This window comes from Jaculus jaculus, chromosome 14 (assembly GCF_020740685.1).
Source record: "Jaculus jaculus isolate mJacJac1 chromosome 14, mJacJac1.mat.Y.cur, whole genome shotgun sequence".
Taxonomy (NCBI): domain Eukaryota; kingdom Metazoa; phylum Chordata; class Mammalia; order Rodentia; family Dipodidae; genus Jaculus; species Jaculus jaculus.
In genome coordinates this window covers 43612364-43635204 of record NC_059115.1, presented here as the reverse complement: position 1 = coordinate 43635204, position 22841 = coordinate 43612364, and the positions used below count along the sequence as shown (strand labels likewise).

The window sequence follows — 22841 nt, the reverse complement described above, 5'->3', positions numbered from 1 at the left end:
CAGTAGCTTTTCTTTATGCAAAGGACAAATATACAGAAAAAGAAATCAGTGAGACCATCCTATTTTCAATAACAACAAAAAAGTTAAATACCTTGGAATAACACTATCAAAGAATGTGAAGGAACTATATAATGAAATCATAAAAGCACTCAAGAAAGATATAGAGGAGGACTTAAGAAGATGGAAAGACCTTCCATGTTCAACCACAAATTCTAGAAGCATAGTTCTACTGACCTATCCTATATCATTTGAGATAGTTTTCATCTTACTGTACTGTTCTATAGATTCATCTTTGTATAGTAAAGATTTCTCAAGAAGTTAGACCTATAAGAATCTCATTATTATTATTATTATTATTATTATTATTATTACTATTATTATTATTTTGAGGTAGGGTTTTACTCTAGCCCAGGATGACCTGGAATTCACTATGTTCTCTCAGAGTGGCCCCAAACTCACAGAGATCCTCCTATCTCTGTCTCCCAAGTGCTGGGATTAAAGGCCTGCACCACCATGCTTGGTCTATAAATGTCTTAACAAGAGGAGAGTAAAAACATTAGAAGTCTTTATTCTGTGTTTATTTTAGTCCTACTGCCAGAACTTTGTCATATAGACACAGCTTTCAAAGAGAAAAGAAAACATTAAAATAATTGAAATAATTTAGTCAACATTCTCAGGGGGTAAGGTTCTGAAGCCTGTGTTAGTTCTGAAAGTAACTAATAGGTAACTAATAGACAGTGTTAGTAAAAGAGCCAGAAATAAAACAAAACTTTTAGAACTTCTGATTTGTGCCTGAATGGTAATTTCTATACATTATATTATTGACAGCTGTCAAACAGCTTAATGTATGTCTTAAAGCATAATAAAGAATACAAGGATAATTATGACAGTTCTGTTCTCAAATGAGCCCAAGGTATTCTCCATAAATGATGTGATAGAGAGGATGTCTACTATAGGTATATGTTAAGACGTTAATGTTTCCTGGACAGGGTTCTAGTAATGGATTTGTTTTACTCACCCTCGTTGTAACTTTGTGCATACTCCCTAACCTGTTTAATTTTATCTAGTCCTATATAGAACAATGGGCAGTATTATCCAGTTTAGAGAATTGCTTCATCATGTGAGATAATATGTAAAATGCTTAGCACAGTATTCAGCACATACTATATCTTCAATTGATACTAGAAATCATTAACAAATGACCCAAAGAAAGTTATCAAAATTGGCATGATAGTGAACAAACTATCAAAAAGTGGTTAGAAATAAGAAATGTCTTCTTTCAGAATCGTCCTTCAGGGATCTTCTTAGGAATTATCATCTATATATTGTTTCTAAGTAGTTTTGAAAAGCAAACGTTTTCTACCTCATGTTTCTAGTTCTTGTTTTATTGTACATCATTTTATAATAGGTTTAGCAAAGAATTTCTGCCTGTGTGCTGTTTTTATTCTACTATGCAGTGTTCGAGGGACTATTATGTACATAATATACCATTTCTATTTGTAAAATATATATTCAGTTAACAAATTTGTTTTGAACATATGGCACGCATTTTGAGCTCATTCCTGCTAAGTAAACGCAAACTGATGATAGAAGAACAGGTGTTTTCACTCCTAGCGTCATAAGATTATTGACGCAATATTGATTAAAGTGAGGAGTGTCTGCTTTTTGTAGTGATTTATTATTTTTTTAATCACTAGAAAATCTCTAGTGTTTACTGACCAATTGAGATTAGGTACATTTTTATAGGAAAATATAATAAAAATGGATAACTAATTACTCTTCATTACAAACACACACATCTACATGAGGTTTTATCATTTAATGTATAGGTACTCAGCAATGAATATTTGACAGCTTAATAGCCACTGTACTTGAGTACCAAGAAAGTAAATATTGAGGCAGTTCTTTTCTCCTGGTTTTATGGAGCTCATAGTATGCCTAAAACACTGTAAAGAAGCCCTTTTATCTCATGTGAGAATAAACAGTGACCATCTAGACATGTGACTTACATAGTAATGGCCAAAATTCACATGCTGGCATCCATGTGGTTTCCTCCTGCTGACCAACCCAGAGAAGGAATAACCAAGGAGGAAGGTGATGCTCAAATATCCCTCCTGACATGACTGCCTGACCTTGAAGTTGGCAGAGACAACAATACTGCTGCCCTTTGCAACTCAGCAGCTTCAAAGTCCCCACCCAGTGCTAATCCTTTTTAAATGGAAGATTAACTCTTCAGACCCATGCTTCAGGGATCATTCTATTCCTTATCCGTCAGTGACACATTGGTCATCTAAAAGTGTGTATCATTGGCCAAAGTTTCAAACGTCAAGGAGTAGAGATTGCTTGTACTTCAGCCTACTCCTATCTTTTTCCTTTCCTTTCCTTTCCTTTCCTTTCCTTTCCTTTCCTTTCCTTTCCTTTCCTTTCCTTTCCTTTCCTTTCCTTTCCTTTCCTTTCCTTTCCTTTCCTTTCCTTTCCTTTCCTTTCCTTTCCTTTCCTTTCCTTTCCTTCCCTTCCCTTTCCCTTCCATTTCCTTTCCTTTCTTTTCCTTCCCCTTCCTTCCTTCCTTCCTTCCTTCCTTCCTTCCTTCTTTCCTCCTTAATTCCCTCATTCATTTTTTCTTTCTTTCATTATTTTTTTTTCCTTTACTTCTCTGTCTCTTTTGATAGTTCTTTAGTGGTTCTGTGCTCCCTCCTGCTCTGTAAGAGTATGACATTTACACCTGGGATTGTCAACTTAAGGAAGTATGAAGTGTCACTCACTGTTAATTGTGTGGCTTTTGTGCACTCAGTCACCTGTGTTTAGTCAGGCAGTAGCAATGAAATTGCAACAACAATCAAACATGTCATTCTGGAACTCAGGATGCATTATGTTGCCAAGTAAAACCTAACAGGAACATTTAGGAGAGCTACTGGGACTTTAGTCAGCTTTGTCAAAGATGTAATTTCAATTTACATGAAATTTGCTGTAACTTCAATGAGTAAGTATAAATTCATCTCAAAAATATTTTGGAACGGGAAACTCTGAATACCACATTCAATAATGTGTGTGCCATGCAAGCCCATGTGAAAAATATGTGAAAAAAGACATGGTAGCACACATAGGTAATCTTAGTTCTGGTGAGTTAGAAGTCGATCCCTGGGACTGACTGGACAGACAGTCTAGCCTATTTGGCAAGAACCAGACCAATGAGAGACCCTGTGTCATTAAAAATATTGAGTGCAGGCTAGAAAGATGGCTCAGTGGTGAAGGTACTTGCCTACAAGGCTTAACAACCTGGGGATTGATTCCCCAGTACCCACATAAAGCCAGATGCACAAAGTTGCACATGCATCTGGAGTGAGTTTGTAGTGGTTCGGAGTCCTGGAGCACCCATTGTCTGTCTATCTCTCTATTTCTGCATACAAATAAATTTTAAAAGCTATTCTAAACAATATTGAATATGACTGAAGAACAACACATTATTCCTTTAGCTTCAACATACGTATGCACCTCCATGCATGTGCACACACTACACATGTGTGCACACACATGGACACTCATATTACAAAAATTTTAGAAAAGTATCATCATGAAAAGTGACAGAACATCTCTAAATATTTCTTCCTCTACTTTGTCTAGTATTGCAAGAGATCATTTTTCTCTTGCTGAGCACATGATGAAGTCATGTTCTATGAAAAATAGTGTGTTAAAATGGCAGAGAGAGAGTTCTACAATATGTAATATATATATATATATGTATATTTTCAACCCATATATATATATGCATATATATATATATGTACATGTATATATATATAACTATTTTCAACCCATATATATATATATATATATATATATGTGTGTGTGTGTGTGTGTGTGTGTGTGTGTGTGTGTGTGTATTTCAAACTGCTTATATTCTTAAGCATTTCTGCATCCACCCCTTTTAAGAGGTCATGAACCCACATTATGGAGGAATGAAAGGAAACCAAACAAAAGGACACATGACAATTCTTCATATGTCTCACAACCAAACCCAGACACACAGAGCTAGTGATTAGATTAGCAGCGAAGAACTGATATCCATGATTAATGTAGGTATTTTCTCAACCAGCATCGAATGAAGCAGATGAGAGCTCAGCAGGCTCAGGCAGCCACTGTGAGCATACAAATATGTCCGATCACTGGCTTCTGCCTCCCTGTACAGTGCCAAACCTGTCTGAAATATCCTATGTGAGAGTGTGTTGGATGCGAGCAGGAACTGATCTCTATTGTCATGGGTATCCTTGACAATGTTGATGATTTGGGACCTGTTGGAACCCATATTATGCCAGCTGCATGATTCGAATGGGTTTGGAAGGGATACCTCACAGAGATTTAATACTGAAAGAATAAAAGTCAGACCCCAGCTGTACATACACTGACTGTATGACATTCTTATTACTGAGATAAATAAAGCATGTTCTATCATACATTATTTAACATCAACCTTAGTAAGTGGACCAGGAGGATCAGCAGATCTCACTTAAAGTCAACATTTGCAAATAGTGCTTTTCTTCTTTGTCCTCTACTGTGGTTGCATAGGATTCTGGATACTACAGAATGATGGCTGTGTTTGCATTTCTTTCGTGAAGTAAATGTCGTCTGCTTGCCTGGCAAAAGCAATAAAAATGGTTGTAGTTTACCAACACTCACCACACATCCTCAGGTTGGAGCCTCATGAAGTGCTGTTTTGTGCATTGTTAGTTTTCCATAAACAATTCTGTTTGTTACATTCAAACAAATAACCACAATGCTTAAAGCAGGCCTAATGGGAATAAAAGGAGGTCAGTAATTAAAAGTGTAAAGGACAGAGCCTGTGCATTGCTTCATTTGGTCCATTGGACAGCAGTGGGGGCTTGTCTTACATTTGCCAGGGTGGGCTTTTTCTTCTCAGTGTACTCATGTGAGATTCTCTATGGAGGCCCTGCAATCTGTTTATAACTTCTTGGCAATAGCCTTTGGAATAAAGCCAAAGTGATTGTCAGTTAATGTGGAGAACAGAAATGGGTTGCTTGCATTTTTTTAGGCATTCTTATTTTTTTCTGGGGGGGGGTTGGTGCTCAAACATATAATTTTAAAATATCTTTTATTAGCAATTTCCACCGAAATACATTCAATTATTAGATGGGATATAGCTCCTCTGAATGATACTTCATTAATTGCAGTTGATATATGAAAACTCTTTGGCATATATTGACTGTCTAGATGCCTGAAAGACAAGCTTAGCTTTCCAAAGATGTGTTCATGGGTAAGCATGACAAAACAAGCTTAAGGGCTCTTCTAAAGACTGAAAGCCCATCCTCAAATCATCTGAGAATTAGCAATGAAAGGATCACATGTATTGTTTCAAATATTTTCTCCACTTCATATTTTGTTTTGCATGAACAAAGGTGAAGAATGGCCTCTTGAATTGAAAGCTTATGTTCACAGTGTTGCTGACAGATATCTGACCATGATGTACATCTTGGTAGAACACTTCTTATTTTAGGATTACTTCCTTTTGACACACTGGTACACTATCAAACAAAAACTGGATGCTATCATGTAAAGCAGTTCATTGAGGACAGACTGTCAAGGAGGAAGTCTGATGAACGGTGGCCAACTGAAAATTACCTGATCCTTTGAGAGCAGTTCCATCCGTAGGGCTGTCGGCATGAAGTGTAGTTCTGTGGCTATTTCCTGCATGCCTGTTCTCTCACGTATCATCTGAAGTAGCATTTTAAAAGTAAGCACAAAGCAATTCTATTACATAGGTATTGAAAGTCTCTTTTCTTCAGGTAGGGAAGAAATTAAGTATGCAAGTGTTTGACAAATAAAAGGTAAAAACTAAGAGTTTATCCACAGATGAAAATGATCTTTAAACTTTCCAATCTGTTCCTAGGTGCTATAATTCACAAATAGAAATGACCCCAACTTAAAACTACAAGTGGATGATAGTGGAACTAAGGGGAACATAATTTACTGGTAAGATTATTTTTGTTAATTAATTGCTTTGTGCCTTTTGATTTTATTTAATGAATAACATAAACTGTACAAAAGGTCAGCTGGATGGAGTGGCACAGGCTAAGAAAATGCAGCAGAAATTGAATGTTCACTCCAGTCTTGGCATAGATATGGAGCAGATGGATATATGATACAGGAATTATGTGTGTGTTGTGTGTGTGTGTGTGTGTTCCATTAAAATTCTGGCTTACTTGTGAAAGAGAAAAGCTCACACCTTAAAGTTATTTTTCTTGGTGGATGACCTCCTGACATATTTGAAAGTGGCATCTTGACCATATTTATCTAAAGGTCATATTTAATAGAAAAATAAATTTAGCCACTGAGTTTTAAAAAGGTTGGCTTCTTAGGAGACTTAATATAATAATGTGAAAATCCTGTATTTTCAGAGGTCAAAGGGAGTTTGCCCCTTCATGGTCTAAAGGGAATTCCAACCTCAGTGACTGTCCCTGAAATAATGTAAAATCTGGTCTGTGTCTTCTGTAGGAATCAATCAAATCCTTTGTTGCCATTCTAGGTTGGATCAAAATTAATTTCAAAAATTTTGAAACAGTCAGCAAAACTGCTTTGGAGAATAGACACACAGTGATTGGTTCTGAGGAGGTGGCATGACCCCTCTATACCTATGATTAATGCCTCATAGATCTGTGGTATCTGCGTGTGGGTACTGCTCAAATTGGATTATTTTGATACTTACCAGTGCAGTGTTGGTGCATATTATTATGTGCCACTCAGTACATGGCAATAATTACTATTCTCCTTAGCTTTTAAGTACAAAATGGTTTTGTGAGATGATTTTCATCAGACCTTTGCAAAAGCACATTTTTTTCACCAACAGAATCTAGAATCCTGAAGAATTAAGATATTATTTCTTATATGTAGTACTTTTGTTCATGTTGTAAATGGAACCTTCAAAGGAACTCCACATGCATGCACCCCCTTGTGCATCTGGCTTACGTGGGTCCTGGGGAATTGAACAAGGATCCTTTGGCTTTTCAGGCAAATGCCTTAACCACTAAGCCATCTCTCCAGTCCTGGAAATAATCTCTTGATTCCTATTTTGACGAAGTTGACAGGCGAACTTAATCATCACATGGAGGTTTCAGTCTAATCAACTGAACAAATAACCAAATCAAAGAAGAGATGAGAAAGCATCAACTAGCAATGTTTCTAGGTAAATAAAGAAGAAAAATGTATGGATTAGTTAATAATTAGTGGCAGAGGAAAGGTTTTCTGAAGTGATGCCTTTAAGCCATGCATGAGCATTAAGTACAGCTCTGGGAGAATCTGTGGCAGTGCTGTCCAGGTGAAAGAAAGAACACCTGGAAACCCTAGGAATTGTAGGAAAATGTCAGTGTTTCAAGAACAAGGAGAAGCAGGACTAAATTAAGTACTACATGAAGCTAGGTGTGATTCCTCAGTCTCATTGCCATCATAAAGTATGTAATACCCAGAAATTGATCAGTATAAATTTCATAAGCACAATGAGTTGGCCCTTCCTCTGACCACATTATTTTATTCTCTGAAAGCAATTTATCCAACCTGGGCCAAGAGAAAACTCCTTATCTAGGTACCTGGATCAATATGTCTCAGATTAGCTATTATTTTTATTTTTCCTCCAATTGCTTAAGCTTTTTGTTCTGTGGGCATAAGAATCATTCCCAAGCTTAATAATTCTCTTAATTGTGTTATATCTTTTAACTTTATTCAAGACCATGTTCCTAAAGGCTTTTATAATTTTGTCATTGCAGCTCATCAGACTTAGCCCAAAGCAAAAGTTACTATATTCATATCCTTCTTTGTTCAATCCTCTTTCTCTGTACAAGTATTAAATAAAATGTGAATACTATTGTCAGTCATGTTTTCTAATACAATAACTTTCTCAGAAGATAAGCAATCTCTACATTAGTTAACAATGATGATATTATTATTTTGCTGTGGTCACATATATGACAGAAGCAACTTAAATGAGGAAGCCCTTATTTTGTCTCATAGTTTCAGGGAATTTCAGTCCATAGTGATGGGGAGGACATGATCACAATTGAAACTCAGTCCATGCTGTTGGGAGTATGAAGTGTCTGGTCACATTGTTGTGGCTAATGATGAAGTAGAGAGTTCAAACCAGATCTGTAAGTGGACATAAGCAGCCAGGCTTTCTTCCCCCAGTGACCCTCTTCTATTTTGCAGGCAACAGTCTCAAATGTTCCACATCCTAAGACAGCACCACCATCTAGGAATAGGTTCTGTTCCACTAAGCAGTATGACACTATTACACTTGTGTGAGCATCATATCAGGTTGTTTGCTGCTGAGTAGTTTAGACCAAGAGTTTCTTGGACAGATGTTGGTCATTTTCCCCCTCTCTCTCATGTAGCACCTTCTGGAACTAGATGAGCTAACTATCTGGGGACTGACTCTCTTCCAGATTCCAGCTAGGTCACTCTATGCAATACCATATGGTATCATCAGCTTTAGGGCCTGACCATTAGCTTTTGATATTTCATCAAGTACTCTGACAGAAATCTGTCTTCTTTTAGGAATACTTGTAGGTCTCTCTGATCAACAGCTTATTGTGGATGTTAGCCACATGCTGGAACTTGGAATTATAGGTCAGTGTCAAAGAAAAGGAGGAAGAAAAAATAGGTAATGTTGCAGTTCAGTTCTCATTGCTAGTAGAAATCATTCAACCAAGAGCAGCTTCTGTGAAAAAGAGGTTTATTTTGGCTTACAGCCTCAAGGGGAAGCTCCATGAGGGCAGGGGGAAACAATGGCATGAGCAGAGTGTGGACATCACCCCCTAGCCAACATAAGGTGGACCATAGCAATAGGAGAGTGTGCCAAACACTGGCATAGGGAAACTGGCTATAACACCCATAAGCCTGCCTCAAGCAATATACTGTCTCCAGGCAGCATTAATTCCAAAATAAAACCACCACAGGTAATATAGAAAAGATAGAAGAATGAGAAGAGTAAAAGAAACAAAAGAAGTTTAAGGTCAGTTTTCATCATCTCCTTTCCAGGGCCTTGTGATTTAGATGTTCTGTCTAAGGACCTGATAAAGGTTCAACCATTTAGTCTGTCTGTTAGGATGTATAATTGTATGGTACCACTGCCATTTGGGTCCAATTTTTTGTGCTCCGTCCCCACCCTTACTTTCCCCTCCTGTATCACCCACCCTATGTTCCAGTACCTGAGATGCTTATTAGGTATGCCATCATCTCAGGTGGATTTAGGTTAGGAGCCATAGATGATTAAGACTATGTGACAATTATATTTCTGTGATTGGGTGACTTCACTGAGAATGATCTGTTCCAGGTTTGACCATTTTTATTCAAATTTCATTGTATCATTTTTCCTTACTGCTGTGTAAAGTTCCATCATGTAGATATACCACATCTTTGTTATCCATTCGTCTAATGATGGGCATCTGTGTTGATTCCAACTCTTATCTATTATGAATTGAGAAGCTATAAGCATGGTTGAGCAAATCTCTCTCAACTGATGCTTGGAGCTTTTAGGGTAGATGTCCAGTAAGGGAATAACTGGGTCTGTTGGTAACTACTTAGCAGTCTCCATATGGCTTTCCAAAGAGGTTGTACCAGCTTACATTCACACCAACAGTGAATGAGGGTTCCTATTTCTTCACATCCTCACCAGCATTTGTTTTCATTTGATTTTTTAAATGTTTTCTATCCTGACTGGGGCAAGGTGGAATCTCACAGTTGTTTTAATTTGCATTTCCCTGATGATTAGGGATGATAAAGATTTTCTTTAAGTGTGTGTTTGCCATTTGTATTTCTTCCTCTGAGAACTGCCTGTCCAGGTCTTTGCCCCATTTTGTGAGTGGGTTGTTTGACTTTTTATTGTTTAGGTTTTTGAGTTCATTGCAGATTCTAGAAATTAGGCTTTGTCAGTTGTATAGCCAGCAAATATTTTTTCCCATTCTGTGGGTAATCTATTGGCTTTGCTTATTGTATGTTTGTCTGTGAAGAATCTTTTCAGCTTCCTGTGATCCCAATGGGTGAGTGATTTTTTAAGATGCTGAGCTACTCAGGTGAAGTGTTGCTTAGGAAGTCTTTTCCCATTCCTATGTCATGGAAAGTTCCTCCTGCTTTTTTTTTTTTTTTTTTTTTCCAGTAGTAACACAGTTTCCAGTCTCATATTCAGGTCTTTGGTCCATTTGAACTTGATTGTTGTGCATGCCAAGATGTGTGGTACAAGTTTCAATTTCCTGCATGTGGTCATAGTTTGTCCAGCACCATTTGTTGAAGATGCTGTCTTTTTTCCAGCCTACATTTGTAGGGCCTTTGCCAAACATCAAGTCGATGTAGTTACTTGAGCCAAAATTGGGTCCTCGATTCTGTTCCATTGGTCTATACTTTTGTTCATATACCAGTACCATGCTATTTTGATTAATATGACTTTGTAATATACCTTTAGATCACGTTTGGTGATGACTCCAGAGGTGGTTCTTTTGCTGAGGATGTGCTTGGATAACTGAGGCCTTCTGCCTTTCCATATGAATTTAAAGATAATTTTTTCTATCTCTGTGCAGAACAATGGTAGGATTTTTACTGGTATTGCATTAAATCTGTGTACTGCCTTTGGTAAGTTTGCCATTTTCACAATGTTATTTCTGCCTATCCAGGAACATGGAAGGTCTTTCCATTTTCTCAAGTCCTCCTCAATTACCTTCTTGAGTGTTTTTACGTTTTCATGGTATAGGTCTTTCACATCCTTGGTTAATGTTATTCCAAGCTATTTTTGTTGTTGTTGCTATTGAAAATGGGATAATGCCACTTATTTCTTTCTGTGTAACTTTGTCTTTTGCATATAGGAAGGCTGCTGATTTTTGTGCATTGATTTTGTATACTGCCACTTTGCTAAAGCTATTTATCACCATGAAGAGTTTTGAGATGGGGCTCTCAGGTCTCTTATGCAGAGTCATGTAGTCTATGAGTAGAGGTAACTGAACTTCTTTCTTTCCAATTTGTATCCTTTTTTTTTTTTTCTTTCTTTTGTCTTATTGCTTGAGCTAGGATTTCCAGTAATATATTGGAGAACAGAGGTGAGAGTGGATGTGTGTGGCTTTCAAGAAGTATTTTCTGTTTGTAAGAAATTACACCCCTAAAAAAACACACACACATGCACAACCATGCATTGATTTTTGTCAGGGGGATTCTGTTATTTAGATATTCTTTTCTTGATATACAACCTCTTGGAATTTTTTTTTTTTAAGTGGAGGAAAATGTCTTCTAAATTCGGATTGGAGTATAACGTACAAACCCTAATTTTGCTCTTAAATTTTCCACATTCAAATTTATCCAAGCTTTTTCAGCTTAACTTAACAATTTAAACATTAGATATTTTATGAGGTTGAATTTGTGCCTGTCAGATGAATATATGTTTATTCATACTGGCTATTCATTGTCATGCTTATGTATAATTAAGTTAAAGCATTACTATCCATTTATTTTAGCAGATAACTTAGCTAGGTGAATGACAGAGGAGGATATGGTAGCAGGAATTCATGATTATCTGTGGTATACAAGGTCACCTTGGGGCATACAGGAAGACTGCTTGGTAGAGCTTATTTCTATCCACTACTCCTACTGATTTATAGATTTAGATGATTTCTTTTATATGAATGGTGAGGCCACATGTCCTGACTTTTCTGAAGTGAAAAATATTTCATTTACTCTCAGAGAAGTGCTATCATGTGAAAAGATTCGAGCTGCCTTTCTTGGCTGGTCTGTAAAAAAATCGATAGATAGATAGATAGATAGATAGATAGATAGATAGATAGATAGATAGATAGATGGCAGAAAATACTTACATGGAGGCAATTTACATGCTTAGTTCTTTGGGGGTGAGCTTGGCCCCTATCTTCTGAGGCAGGAAAAATGAAAGCACCTCTCCATTCTGAAAGCTTTTCAGGACAGTGAGCTGCACATACTACACACATGCAGCTTCTGCCTTGTTCAAGGTCTGAATTCTGGCATTACATTTATGTGCAGTCAATTGTTTAGACATTTTCTCATGTCTTTCAAGGTGGACTCTTAGTCAAATTTATACTAGCATCATTATCATTTAGGCTCGAAACTGGGACGTGGCAGATGCTATGTAAGGGGGGATTGGACAGAGGAAGAAGGAACATGAGGAATGGGGGAATGGAGAATTGTATTTTTTTTTTGAAGTTTTTCATATCCTTTGGACACCTGTGCTGATAAGTTCCAGGATTGCTTCAATGGATCCTGTAATTGTCTTGGCAGTCATGTTAGGAGTTTCCAGTTAAATGCAAACATCGATTGTGATGAGTTTAATATTGTCTTTTCTATCAGCTCTTTTATATACCCAAGCTGGCCAAGTGGCTGCTGGTCTGGCATTGACTGTGACTCTTTCTCATCAGAACCGTTAGGAAATAAAAGTGTGCAGAGCTGCTCATGCATAGTGTGAAAAGTGAAATTCCCTTTCCAAGAAATACTGATGGGAGGTCAAGTAAAACAGACTTCTTCTGAAATCCCCTCTGAGGAATCACTGAGTGTGTCTTTACAGCATTGCTTGACATGGGGCAGGCAGAGGTGATAGAATATCTGCAAATGCCAGAATATCCTGCATAATTAATGTTTCATATTTCAAAGTGATTGTCAACAGTGTTACTTTCCTTTTCCATGATTTGAATGCATCAGAATAGCTCCATGCTCTTGTGGCAGAATTAATCATTCCTATCTGTACTTGATGTTTACACGTTTTAAATATTTATGGACTGTTGTGTTCCTTTATTGTTATTTACCCACTCAATGGGCTTGCACAAGCCTTGCATTTCCTTCTTGGCCCACCATTTCATTCCCTTCTTATTCTCCTTGCTGTTCCTTGGATCGTCTCCAATTTTCATACATAATTCTGGTCTTGAGGTGCCAAAATTACACTTGCTTGAACTGTAGTTATATTGAAGTTGCTTTTACCCAAATCACATACACAAATAAATGTGATTTCCAAGGCATGAAATTTTAGTGTGGGCTCAAAAGGAAAGCTGAGATATACTAACATGTAGTCAAAATAATACAGGTAGATTTTTACATCAATGGGAAATAATATATCAAAATCTAAAGAGTATAGAATGAGCACTGTGTGAAGAACTATATTTTTAGTTTTGAATCTATGATCACATTATAAAGGATTTCTTTTGTTACTATCAGTTTGGGGGCTTTTCTTAATCTATTTACTGAAATATAATTGTTTATGCAAAAATCTGTAACCATTTAACATATGCAATTTAATGCATTTGAACTTAAGCAAATATCTGCAAGACTATATATTAGGAGGTTAATAAACGTACTGATAACCTCCAAAAGTTTCCTTTTGGTCCCTTTATTTTTGTTAAGATTTTCATAGGTTTAGGTTCAGCCTGTGCAGGTATTGTGTTATTTTTACTGACTTCTTATGCTTTGCAATTTGAGAAGGCAGCCTCCTTTTAGTCAAAGGAAAATAACTGCAATCACATTGCTAAGAATAAAACCAAATATGACCTTTAGCACATTAAGGATGAAAAATCACTGGAATGAAGCAAATCTTGAGTGATCTCTTTAATAAACAACTCCCCTGGTCTTACACTGATCTTTAAAAGGACTGTTTAAAGAGCAATAAGATGTTCCGTACTGAGAAAGGACCCATGAAAATATTTAATACTGCAAACAATGACTTTGAGCAAAATCAAATGAAAGAAGAAAATTATGTTTCCTCAACACAACACCATTTTTACCCTAGCACAATCATATTGGGGAAAACACTACTTATAACATTGACACTAATCATAGATGTCTCCCCTTAACTGGGGGTTTATTGGACTGCACACATGTGCAATTTTTAAGGCCCTGAGAAGGAAGCAAAATGAAGAAATGCATCAATACTATCACCATGAATCTGAGCAGGATGGGAGGAGACACATTTTAGGACCCGTGATGAAGTAGGGAAATACGAAGTAAATCGGAGCTTCTGATCAAAGGCTAATTTAGCCTTTCATAAATGATCCTTCAGAGGAGAGAAGTCTTCTGCACAGAGATCAAAGGTTAGTTCTTCCACACAGTCCCAGCACCCCTGCCCTATAGGAGGAAAAAAAAAAAAGAGAGAGAAGAGAGGGGAAAAAGAAGACGTACATCAAAGCTAGCTAAAAACACTGTATGAAATAATCTTCTTTTCTTTAGGAAAACATCCACTATTCAGAAATGAAAACGACCTTTCATAGTGTGCATGCACTCTGACTTTGAAACCAACAGAATCTGGCACTCTTGCTTGTGACTTGCTTGCAGACAGACACTAGGCATTGTAATTTACCTCAGTCTCTTTGCTTTATTTGCAATCCTTTGATGCATATATTAAGATTCTCTTTGCAACTGAAAACAGTAGGCTCGCTTTCTTTTATTCTTTTTCTAAATTTATTAATTTGACAGAAACAGAAAGGGAGGAAGGTACTAGTCTCTCCAGCGCTTCTAGCAATTGCAAATGAACTCAGGTGCATGTGCCATCTAGTGCATCTGATTTTACATGGGTACTGGGGAATTGAACCTGGGTCCTTTGGCTTTTCCAGCAAGTGCCTTAACTGCTAAGCCATCTCTCCAGCCCAGGTTCATCATTTTCTATTAGGTGACTCTTGTTGATTGAATTTAATTTGGGCTAAATTCACTGCATCTAACACAATTGTTCACTTATTTTTAGTATGTGTGTATGTAGGTATAAATTTACTTATTTATTTATTAGAGAGTATGTGTGAGAATGAGCATGGGTTTGGACACACCAGAGCCTCCTGCCACTGCAAACCAATTTCAGACACATGCAGCAGCACCTGTGCATCTGGCTTTACATGGGTACTATGACATCAAACCTGGGCCATCAGGCTTTAAAAGCAATTCCCCTAACCACTGGGATATCTCTCAAATCATGTAATTGTTTACTTCTCTCTATCTATCTCAAGCTTTGTTGTTTCCAATACCACCATTAGCTTATCTAACTCATTAACTGTGTGTGGTTTTTTTCAAAAGGAGGGTGGCAGGGAGCCATTTCTCTACTATATACTGTGCCTAAACTTGGCAATCAAACTACAACTGTCTGGAAAAAAGGCACACACATGTTACTTCATGTCAATAATTTAAATGTTATATGCACAGAGAATATCCTTGAAAGAGTGAAAAAGCCAAAAACAAAACCCAAAAAAGTCAAAGAACAAAAACTAGTTAATTACAAGGACATAAGTGATATTACCAAACAATGACAAACTGAATAGAAGTACTAAAACCAAAGGCCGTGGTCTTGAACTTCTATGTAGAGTACATTATGGGCAGGTAAACCTGTGAGATTCTAATGGGAGGAAGGGATATTTTTTTCAGTCTGTGTCTGAATAACCACTTGAATGCCAGGTTTTTGTTTTTCAGGATGATGGGTTTACTGATGCAGGAGAGGAAAGGATGTGAGCATTCAGACAGGGAACTTTACACACAGCTGTTAGATACACAGATGGACGTCAAGCAGCACTTTCTGCATTTGCTGCTTTTCAACTGTTCTCTGTTCAAAATAATTCTTACACAAAGTGGCACACACATTTTGTGGAAACATTCTGGTCTTCAGTTCCTATACATACTATCATAATATTATACTATCACCTGTATATCTATCTATCTATAATTATATGTAATATTATATATATATATTATATGTAATTATTTATATATATATATATGTATGTATGTGTGTGTGTATATATATATATACACACACACATACATACATACACTTTTGGTATATATTTGTACATGTATCTTTATACATGTGTGAGCACACAAGTGATGCGTGTGGAGATCAGAGGTCTGAATGGAGAGTGAAATGTCTTCCACAGTTGCTCTCCACATTATTTGTTGAGACATGGTACAATATTGAATATAGAGCTCACCAATTGAAGTAATCTAGATAGCCAGTGAGTGCCAGGGATTCCCTGTCTTCATTTTCACAGTGTTGGGATTCCAAATCCATACCACCATACTTCCTGTTTTACATTACTTCTGGTGATCTAAACTCAGGTTTTCATGCTGTGTAGCAAGCACTCTACTGACCAAGATATAGCCTCAGGCTACTTTATATATTTTAAATAAGTTTGAACTTGTGTTGGGTTTAAAATGACAATGATAGGATATTTGATTAGTTGGTAGGATTAAAATATTTTATAAATATTCATGCGTTTATCTAATGATTATGTTTGTTTGGCTGTCAGGAGCCTTTGAATAGAGGACACAGACCCAAACAAAAATAGACATGCTTCTTATCTTTACGAGGGTTAGAATATTTTGGGCAGATGGATTATTTATGCTATCATGCATGCAAACATGTACTAAGTTGCTCCTTTGTTAAGTGATACAATTGGAGTTGGACCTGTAATCCTCAGACAAAGCTTCTCTGTGGAGCTGAAACTTTATTAGAAATAGGAAGAAAAGTAGACCAGGAGGTATAGCAGGACTTATTAGGGAAATTTATTAGCAAGCTTTCATTTTTCATGGCATAGTCCTTGGGTGAGCGTCTATGGAAATCAGTTTACTTATGGTACAGATATCTTAATAACCTGAAAATCTGAGTTATAGCTCTAATATGGCTACTCCTTCCTTCATTTTGAGCAAACTGTTAAACCTTTTTGACATGCAGACTCCTAATCTATAGGAAGGGAGTAGTAATCTGATTATCATAGAACTGACTAAATAACTGTTCTTATGATTATCATTAGTTTTGCCCTCATTATTTCCCTCCTCCTTCTCAACTTCACATTAATTTGCAGTGTGGTTGTAAGTCACTTTACCCCTTTGAATCTGAGCTGTTAGGTTAAATCATTTAAAGGGTCCTTAATGTTCCAATCCCCCACTGTTTTCCAAGCATGTATAAAGCTGGCAATTTTAGAGCAGGTAGTGTGGAAAGCCTGTTACCGTTAAGGAAAAGAAAAGTACTGCTTTTAGAAAATAGACTTCCATGAATTAATGCAATTCTACCTTTCAGAGACATTACTTACATTTCTTTAAACCTTGTTTTAACAGTTTCTGTTATCTTAGATTAAATATTAGGACACATGCTTCTAGTAAAACTCTTTTCAAGTGCTGCAGTGGGACATTTAATTTCCCATCATGGTTCGTTTCTCTAGTCATTCTCTTTATAATTGTCACTCTTTTACAGACCTGCTTAAAATGAACTCAGTTTTTCATCTTAAAAAAAAAAAAAAAAAAAAAAAAAAGCTGAGTTGGAAATTGAAAGTCAAGAACTGTAAAATCAAATGATAAGAAAATAACCTTGGAGACAAAGTTTTTAACCACCTCAATCTGTAAAATCCAGCTGAAAATATTTTTTATAAAATAGAAAACTATTCTTAAGATGTTTTTGTGTGTCCAAAGTATATTGTGTTATACTCAGGAAGTAGAAAAGGAAAAAAAAAATTCACTTACTTTGTGTTACTTTTTATTTAAATTCATAAATATTTACTGTGTTTGGAGCCTCTTAGTAATATTTCTACACCATTTACATAGCTATGGTTTTAGCTTTGTAACATTGACTTTAGATTATATTAAATGTGTCCTTTTACTACTGTAAATATTAAAAAAGGGCTCAGATACATGTTTTTTCTTTGTAATTTTCAAACCTCATTTTCAAGATTTGCATGATATAGCACTAAATGCTTTCATATTAACTTCTATACTCAGTGAATACGTATTAAGCATATTAAGAGGGATTCCCTTGTGCTGTGGTCCCTAAATTACATGTTAGAAAAATGAAGGACTGAATTATTCAAGATCAACTTTGCCTGTTGAATGAGAATTAGATCTTAACTCCCAGCATAGCATGGAGCACACACATAACTGCAGCATGCAGACCCTGCAACGAACGAGACCTGGTTAGACAGGTTAATCATTGTCTGACAGGCCTCACTCATTACTGCAGTAAGCGGTAACTCGTGTTTATTTGTTCTCTTTTCTTTTTCTGTTTTGTTTTTGTTTTTATTGTTCAAGGTAGGTTCTCACTTTTGCCTAGGCTGACCTGGAATTCACTATGTAGTTTTAGGCTGGCCTTGAATTCACAGAAATCTTCCTATCTTAGCCTCCTAAGTGCTGGGATGAAAGGCATGGGCCACCATGCCCAGCTTGCTGTTTTTTTTTCTTATAAAACTGTCAGTTATTTTGGCCTATGTCTAGGTGTGCTTTTCATTTGCAAGTGACTAGTTATCTTGCCTTCCTGTTGAGTGGAAGACTAATTAGTATGGATTGATTAAGGTAATGGAATAATCATAGTGACCTATATATGTATATATATATATATATACATATATAGGTCACTATGATTATTAGATATATATAGGCCACTATAATTATTTCATTACTGCATATATATATATATGTGTATGCATATATATATATATATATATACACGCACACACATAATACCAATATTCACAAGGCCCAATTGTCTAGTGGCTAAGGGCATGTGAAGTGACTTGAATTGGACCTTCAGAATTCACTTATGGCATGTGCTTTCACTGGGGACTTACTCTCTGATCTTTACTTTCATCATCAGTGACAAGGAGACAGCAGTACTTACAAAGTTTTAAAAACAAATATATTTGGGCAGGCATGGTGGTACAAGCCTTTAATCCCAGCACACAGGAGGCAGAGGTAGGAGGATCACTGTGAGTTCGAGGCCACCCTGAGACTCCATAGTGAATTTCAGGTCAGCCTGGACTAGAGTAAAACTCTACCTCGAAAAACCAAAACAAAACACATAAACAACAAGAGGAAACAAAATATTGGGCTGAAGCGGTGGCTTAGTGATTAAAGCATTTGCTACAAAGCCAAAGGATCTCAGTTCAACTCTCCAGGATGCACGTAAGCAAGATGCACAAGGGGGTACATGCATCTGGAGTTCGTTTGTAGTGACTGGAGGCCCTGGTGTGCCCATTCTCTCTCTCTCTGCCTCTTTCTCCCTCTCTCTCTCAAATAAATAATCAAAATATATTAAAAAATAGATATATTCATATAACTTTTTTTCTATTCTATACATGGCAAATGCTCTGTACCATTGCCATTGCTTCTATTGTCCCATTAGGCCACAGCGATGTGCACAGATCTCATGTGAACAAGTTGTGAAAATTGGACTGTTGCAAATCTTTCTTGAACTTAAGTTGAGATAGCACAGCTAGTTTCCAAGAATGACTAAAGCAAATAAGCCAGACAAAAGAAGAAGAAAGCCAGAGTTTATGCTAGATGCCCTTTGCCCTTCTTAGTCACTTTTAAGGCAGGGTCTCACTGGAGCACAGGCTGACCTGGGATTCAGGCTGTCGTTGAGCTCACAGTCAGCCTCCTGAGAGCTGGGAGTAGAGGCGTGTGCCTCCATGCTCGGCTCCAGTTTCTTTTTGACACAAGATCTATCACTGAACTTAAGACTTACAGCTCAGCTACTTTATCAAGCTGGTGATCAACTGTGGATTCACTGTCTTCTCCTCCCATTGCTCTGATTATCAGGACATCAGGACTCATGCTGGGCCACAAACACTTCACTCTCTAAGCTATCTCCCGAGCCATGATTGTTAAAAACCATGCTCCTTCATCAAAATTACATCCATATCTTTTCCTTAGGAGATTAAAGGAAGACAGAAGTTGCACATTACAGGGGACTGTATGAAGCCAGCTTCCAAAGTTGATTCTGAGTATCTTTTGAGGCCAGTAGTATTATCAGCATTTAACAAATACGAAAATAGAAGAGCAATGAGGAAAAGTGATGGCCTCTCTAACATTCTGTCACGATCTTCCATTAGGGACCAACCAGCTTCCTCCCCATAATGCTGCCATGACCCAGGCCTCAGCCAGATGTCAGCCCCTTCAGAGATTGTCACAGCTGAAGACAGCACTGCTTTGCTCAGAGTTGAGGCCATTGCACAGTTCCTGCTTAATGTGTGGGCTTAAAGACCAAATACCCCCAGCCGAATTCAGGACGACTTTAGGGCTCAGTCCAGTTTCAGCCTTCTCTACAATGTAGGCGGAGGATGCTTCCCACCACATCAAAGCCCAGTTCCTCCCTTAGTCCTGTTCAGCTTCTTTCTTGCCCTTAGCCCACGTGTTAACCTTACATGCCATGCTAATGAACTACGGTGGACTCCAGTCTGATTGATAGTTCCCCAGATCATTAACTCTCCTAATAACAAGGTCTTTCTGTAGAGAAAAAAAAAAATAATGTAGCTGAGACCCACTGGCCCTGGGAGAATTATGCCACCAAATGTGAGCAGAGCAGGACTGGGCGGCTGTTTGGTCAGAAAGATGAGAAGTGCCTGGGAGCACAGGGAGAGGGGTGGAGAGGGCACTCAAAGCCCACCTGGCCCCACACTGGGCAGGCCCTTGTAAGCTCTGCAACCTGGTTCAATGATGCAGCTGTATTATAATACCAAAATGGAATAATTTATAAAGAAGAAAATTTTCATTTCAAAGTCTGGACATTTGGGAGTCTGCAGTCAAAACACTAGCATCTCATAAGGGTCTTCTTAGGACATCCTCCCATGAGGGATGGGGTGGCAGTTAGCCTCATATGGTAGAAGTTGAAAGAGCAAGTTAGGCTAACACCTTGAAAGTAGCCTCTTGAATAAAGTCCTTAAATCCACTCATAAGAAACCATCCCCCATTACCTAATTACCATTTCAAGATGACCCCTCTACAGTAGTTAATACTATAACATTGTTCATGGGGTTTAAGCATCTGAATTTTAGAGATGAACCTATGAAATCCTAGAAACATGCAAAGAAATCAGAATTAAAATTTCTATTGTTTTCCCTTCATCCTGTTCATGTCAAGAGGTTTGTCCACCTCTGTTGTTAGGGACATTAGCCCAGGCCTTTGGGGACCATTTCTGCCCTATGAAATCATACTTGAATTCAGGCCTTGAAAGATTAATTTATTTCTCGCAATGCTATTAATAGCTGCTTTCATTTTTGTCGTTCTCTCTGACTTGTGCTTTGATTGTTGTCTCAAAAAAGCAATTATTTTGTAGACAAAGATTATATTGATCAATGAGTTGTTTTGGAGTCAGTCAATTGAATGTAGTTAAAAAAAAAATCTCTTAGTTATCCACTGAATTGAAAAGAGATCCAGCTTCTAGGATTAAAAAGTAATAAGAGAGATTTCCTAGAATTTCATGTGGCTATACAATTCTTTTCCGATATTTTAATCACTTCTGATTTATATGCCATTTATATTGTCTTATAACCAGGAATTATTTGTGGTCTTACAATTCCATTAACCTCTAGAGTGTTTTTTTTTTTTTAATGTTCCATTTATTTATTTATTTATGAAAGAGAGAGCTAGGCAGATGAGAAAGTATGGGCATGACAGGGCCTCTAGCCACTGCAAACAAACTCCAGACTCATGCTCCTCTTTGTGGATCTGGCTTACATGGGTAATGGGTAATTGAACCAGGGTCCTTAGACTTCACAGGCTATTCTCTTAACCACTGGACCACCTCTCCAGCCAGGTTTTTATTTTGTACAGCATATTTTGTTTATTTGTGTTTGAGAAACAGAGAAAGAGAGAGAGATAGAGAGAATGTGCATGAGTTCATACCAATATAAACGGACTCTAGATGAATGTGCCACTTTGTACATCTGTCTTTATGTGAGTACTAAGGAATTAAATCCAGATCAGTAAGCTTTGCAAGAAAGCACCTTTTTTATATAAGTCAGCAAGAGTGAGCAAGAGACACAGAGAGAATTGGTGTGCCCGGGCTTCTAACCACTGCAATTGAACTCCAGATCTGTGCTTCCCCTTGTGTGCATGTGCGACCTTGCATGCTTGCATCACTTTGTGTGTCTGGCTTACATGGGACCTGGAGAGTCAAGGAGTTGAACAGCCCACAAGAAAGTACCTTTTACTGCTGTGTCATCTCCTTAGTCCATAAAAGTTTTATTAGGGGTTGTTTATTGTTGTTGGTTAGCTTTGTTTAAAAAAAAAAAAAAAAAAACAGGGCCTCATGTAGCCTAAACTGGCTTCACCCTGAACGATTTTGATAGCCTTGTCTCCACCTCCCATGTATTAAGATTATAGGACTGGATCATGCATTGTCCATGTTCAGTTTCATGAGGTGCTAGGAATTAAACCCAAAGTAGTCAGACCTCTGAAATCTGAAAATTATGTTCATGTGAAGACCAAGTAAGTATATAGCAGGCTTAATTTCCTGCATGATTTAATTCCTAGTATTAACTGGCAAGATAGAATGGCATTTCTCACCTTTGACTTCCTCTGATCATATTTGTGGCATTTTTAAATCTGAAAGATTGTGCACAGACATTCTGGCTCAGTAGGTAGAGCCTGGGATCTGTTTTGTCTGTGTTAGTAATGGTTATTCTTTTTTATATGCTACCCATCATCTTGTACAATAAGTACAGTTGAGGACCACTGGTCCGCTAAAGTGTCTATAAGACAGGTGTCTATAAGGTAGGGTTACCTCATGCCTTACATTTTACATGTCAAAAATTCCTTGTATTCATGCTCCATTTCCAGAGGAAGAGTGAATTACCTAGCATTATCTCTGAGGTCATCTGTGGTGATTTTACACCATTACCTATTTTGAACTTCTATTAGAAATGGACATGACAAGCAAAGTAAAGGGTGTGCCATGCCTCTGTGTGGATGTGTGTAGGCATGACAAAGAAACTCAAGAAAATGAAATAGAGAGAGAGAGGGGGAGATAATGCTGATGTGCTGATGAATATAACTTAAAACACTATAGCATCTTGGCAAGTATTGTTTACCTTCTACCTTTA

General features: G+C 37.3%; 1 protein-coding gene across 12 annotated transcripts in view; it reads left to right on the top strand.

Annotated features, from left to right (window-relative positions):
- Positions 1–22841, top strand: part of Chl1 (cell adhesion molecule L1 like) — a 224358-nt gene that overhangs the window by 46852 nt on the left and 154665 nt on the right. For 10 of the 12 annotated variants that reach the window (XM_045133850.1, XM_045133852.1, XM_045133855.1 and 7 more), the window contains exon 2: positions 5903–5985. The exons of the other annotated variants lie outside the window; for them this stretch is intronic. The gene's annotated coding sequence lies outside the window, so the exon portion shown is untranslated. The remainder of the gene's footprint in view (positions 1–5902; positions 5986–22841) is intronic. 12 annotated transcript variants of the gene reach the window in all.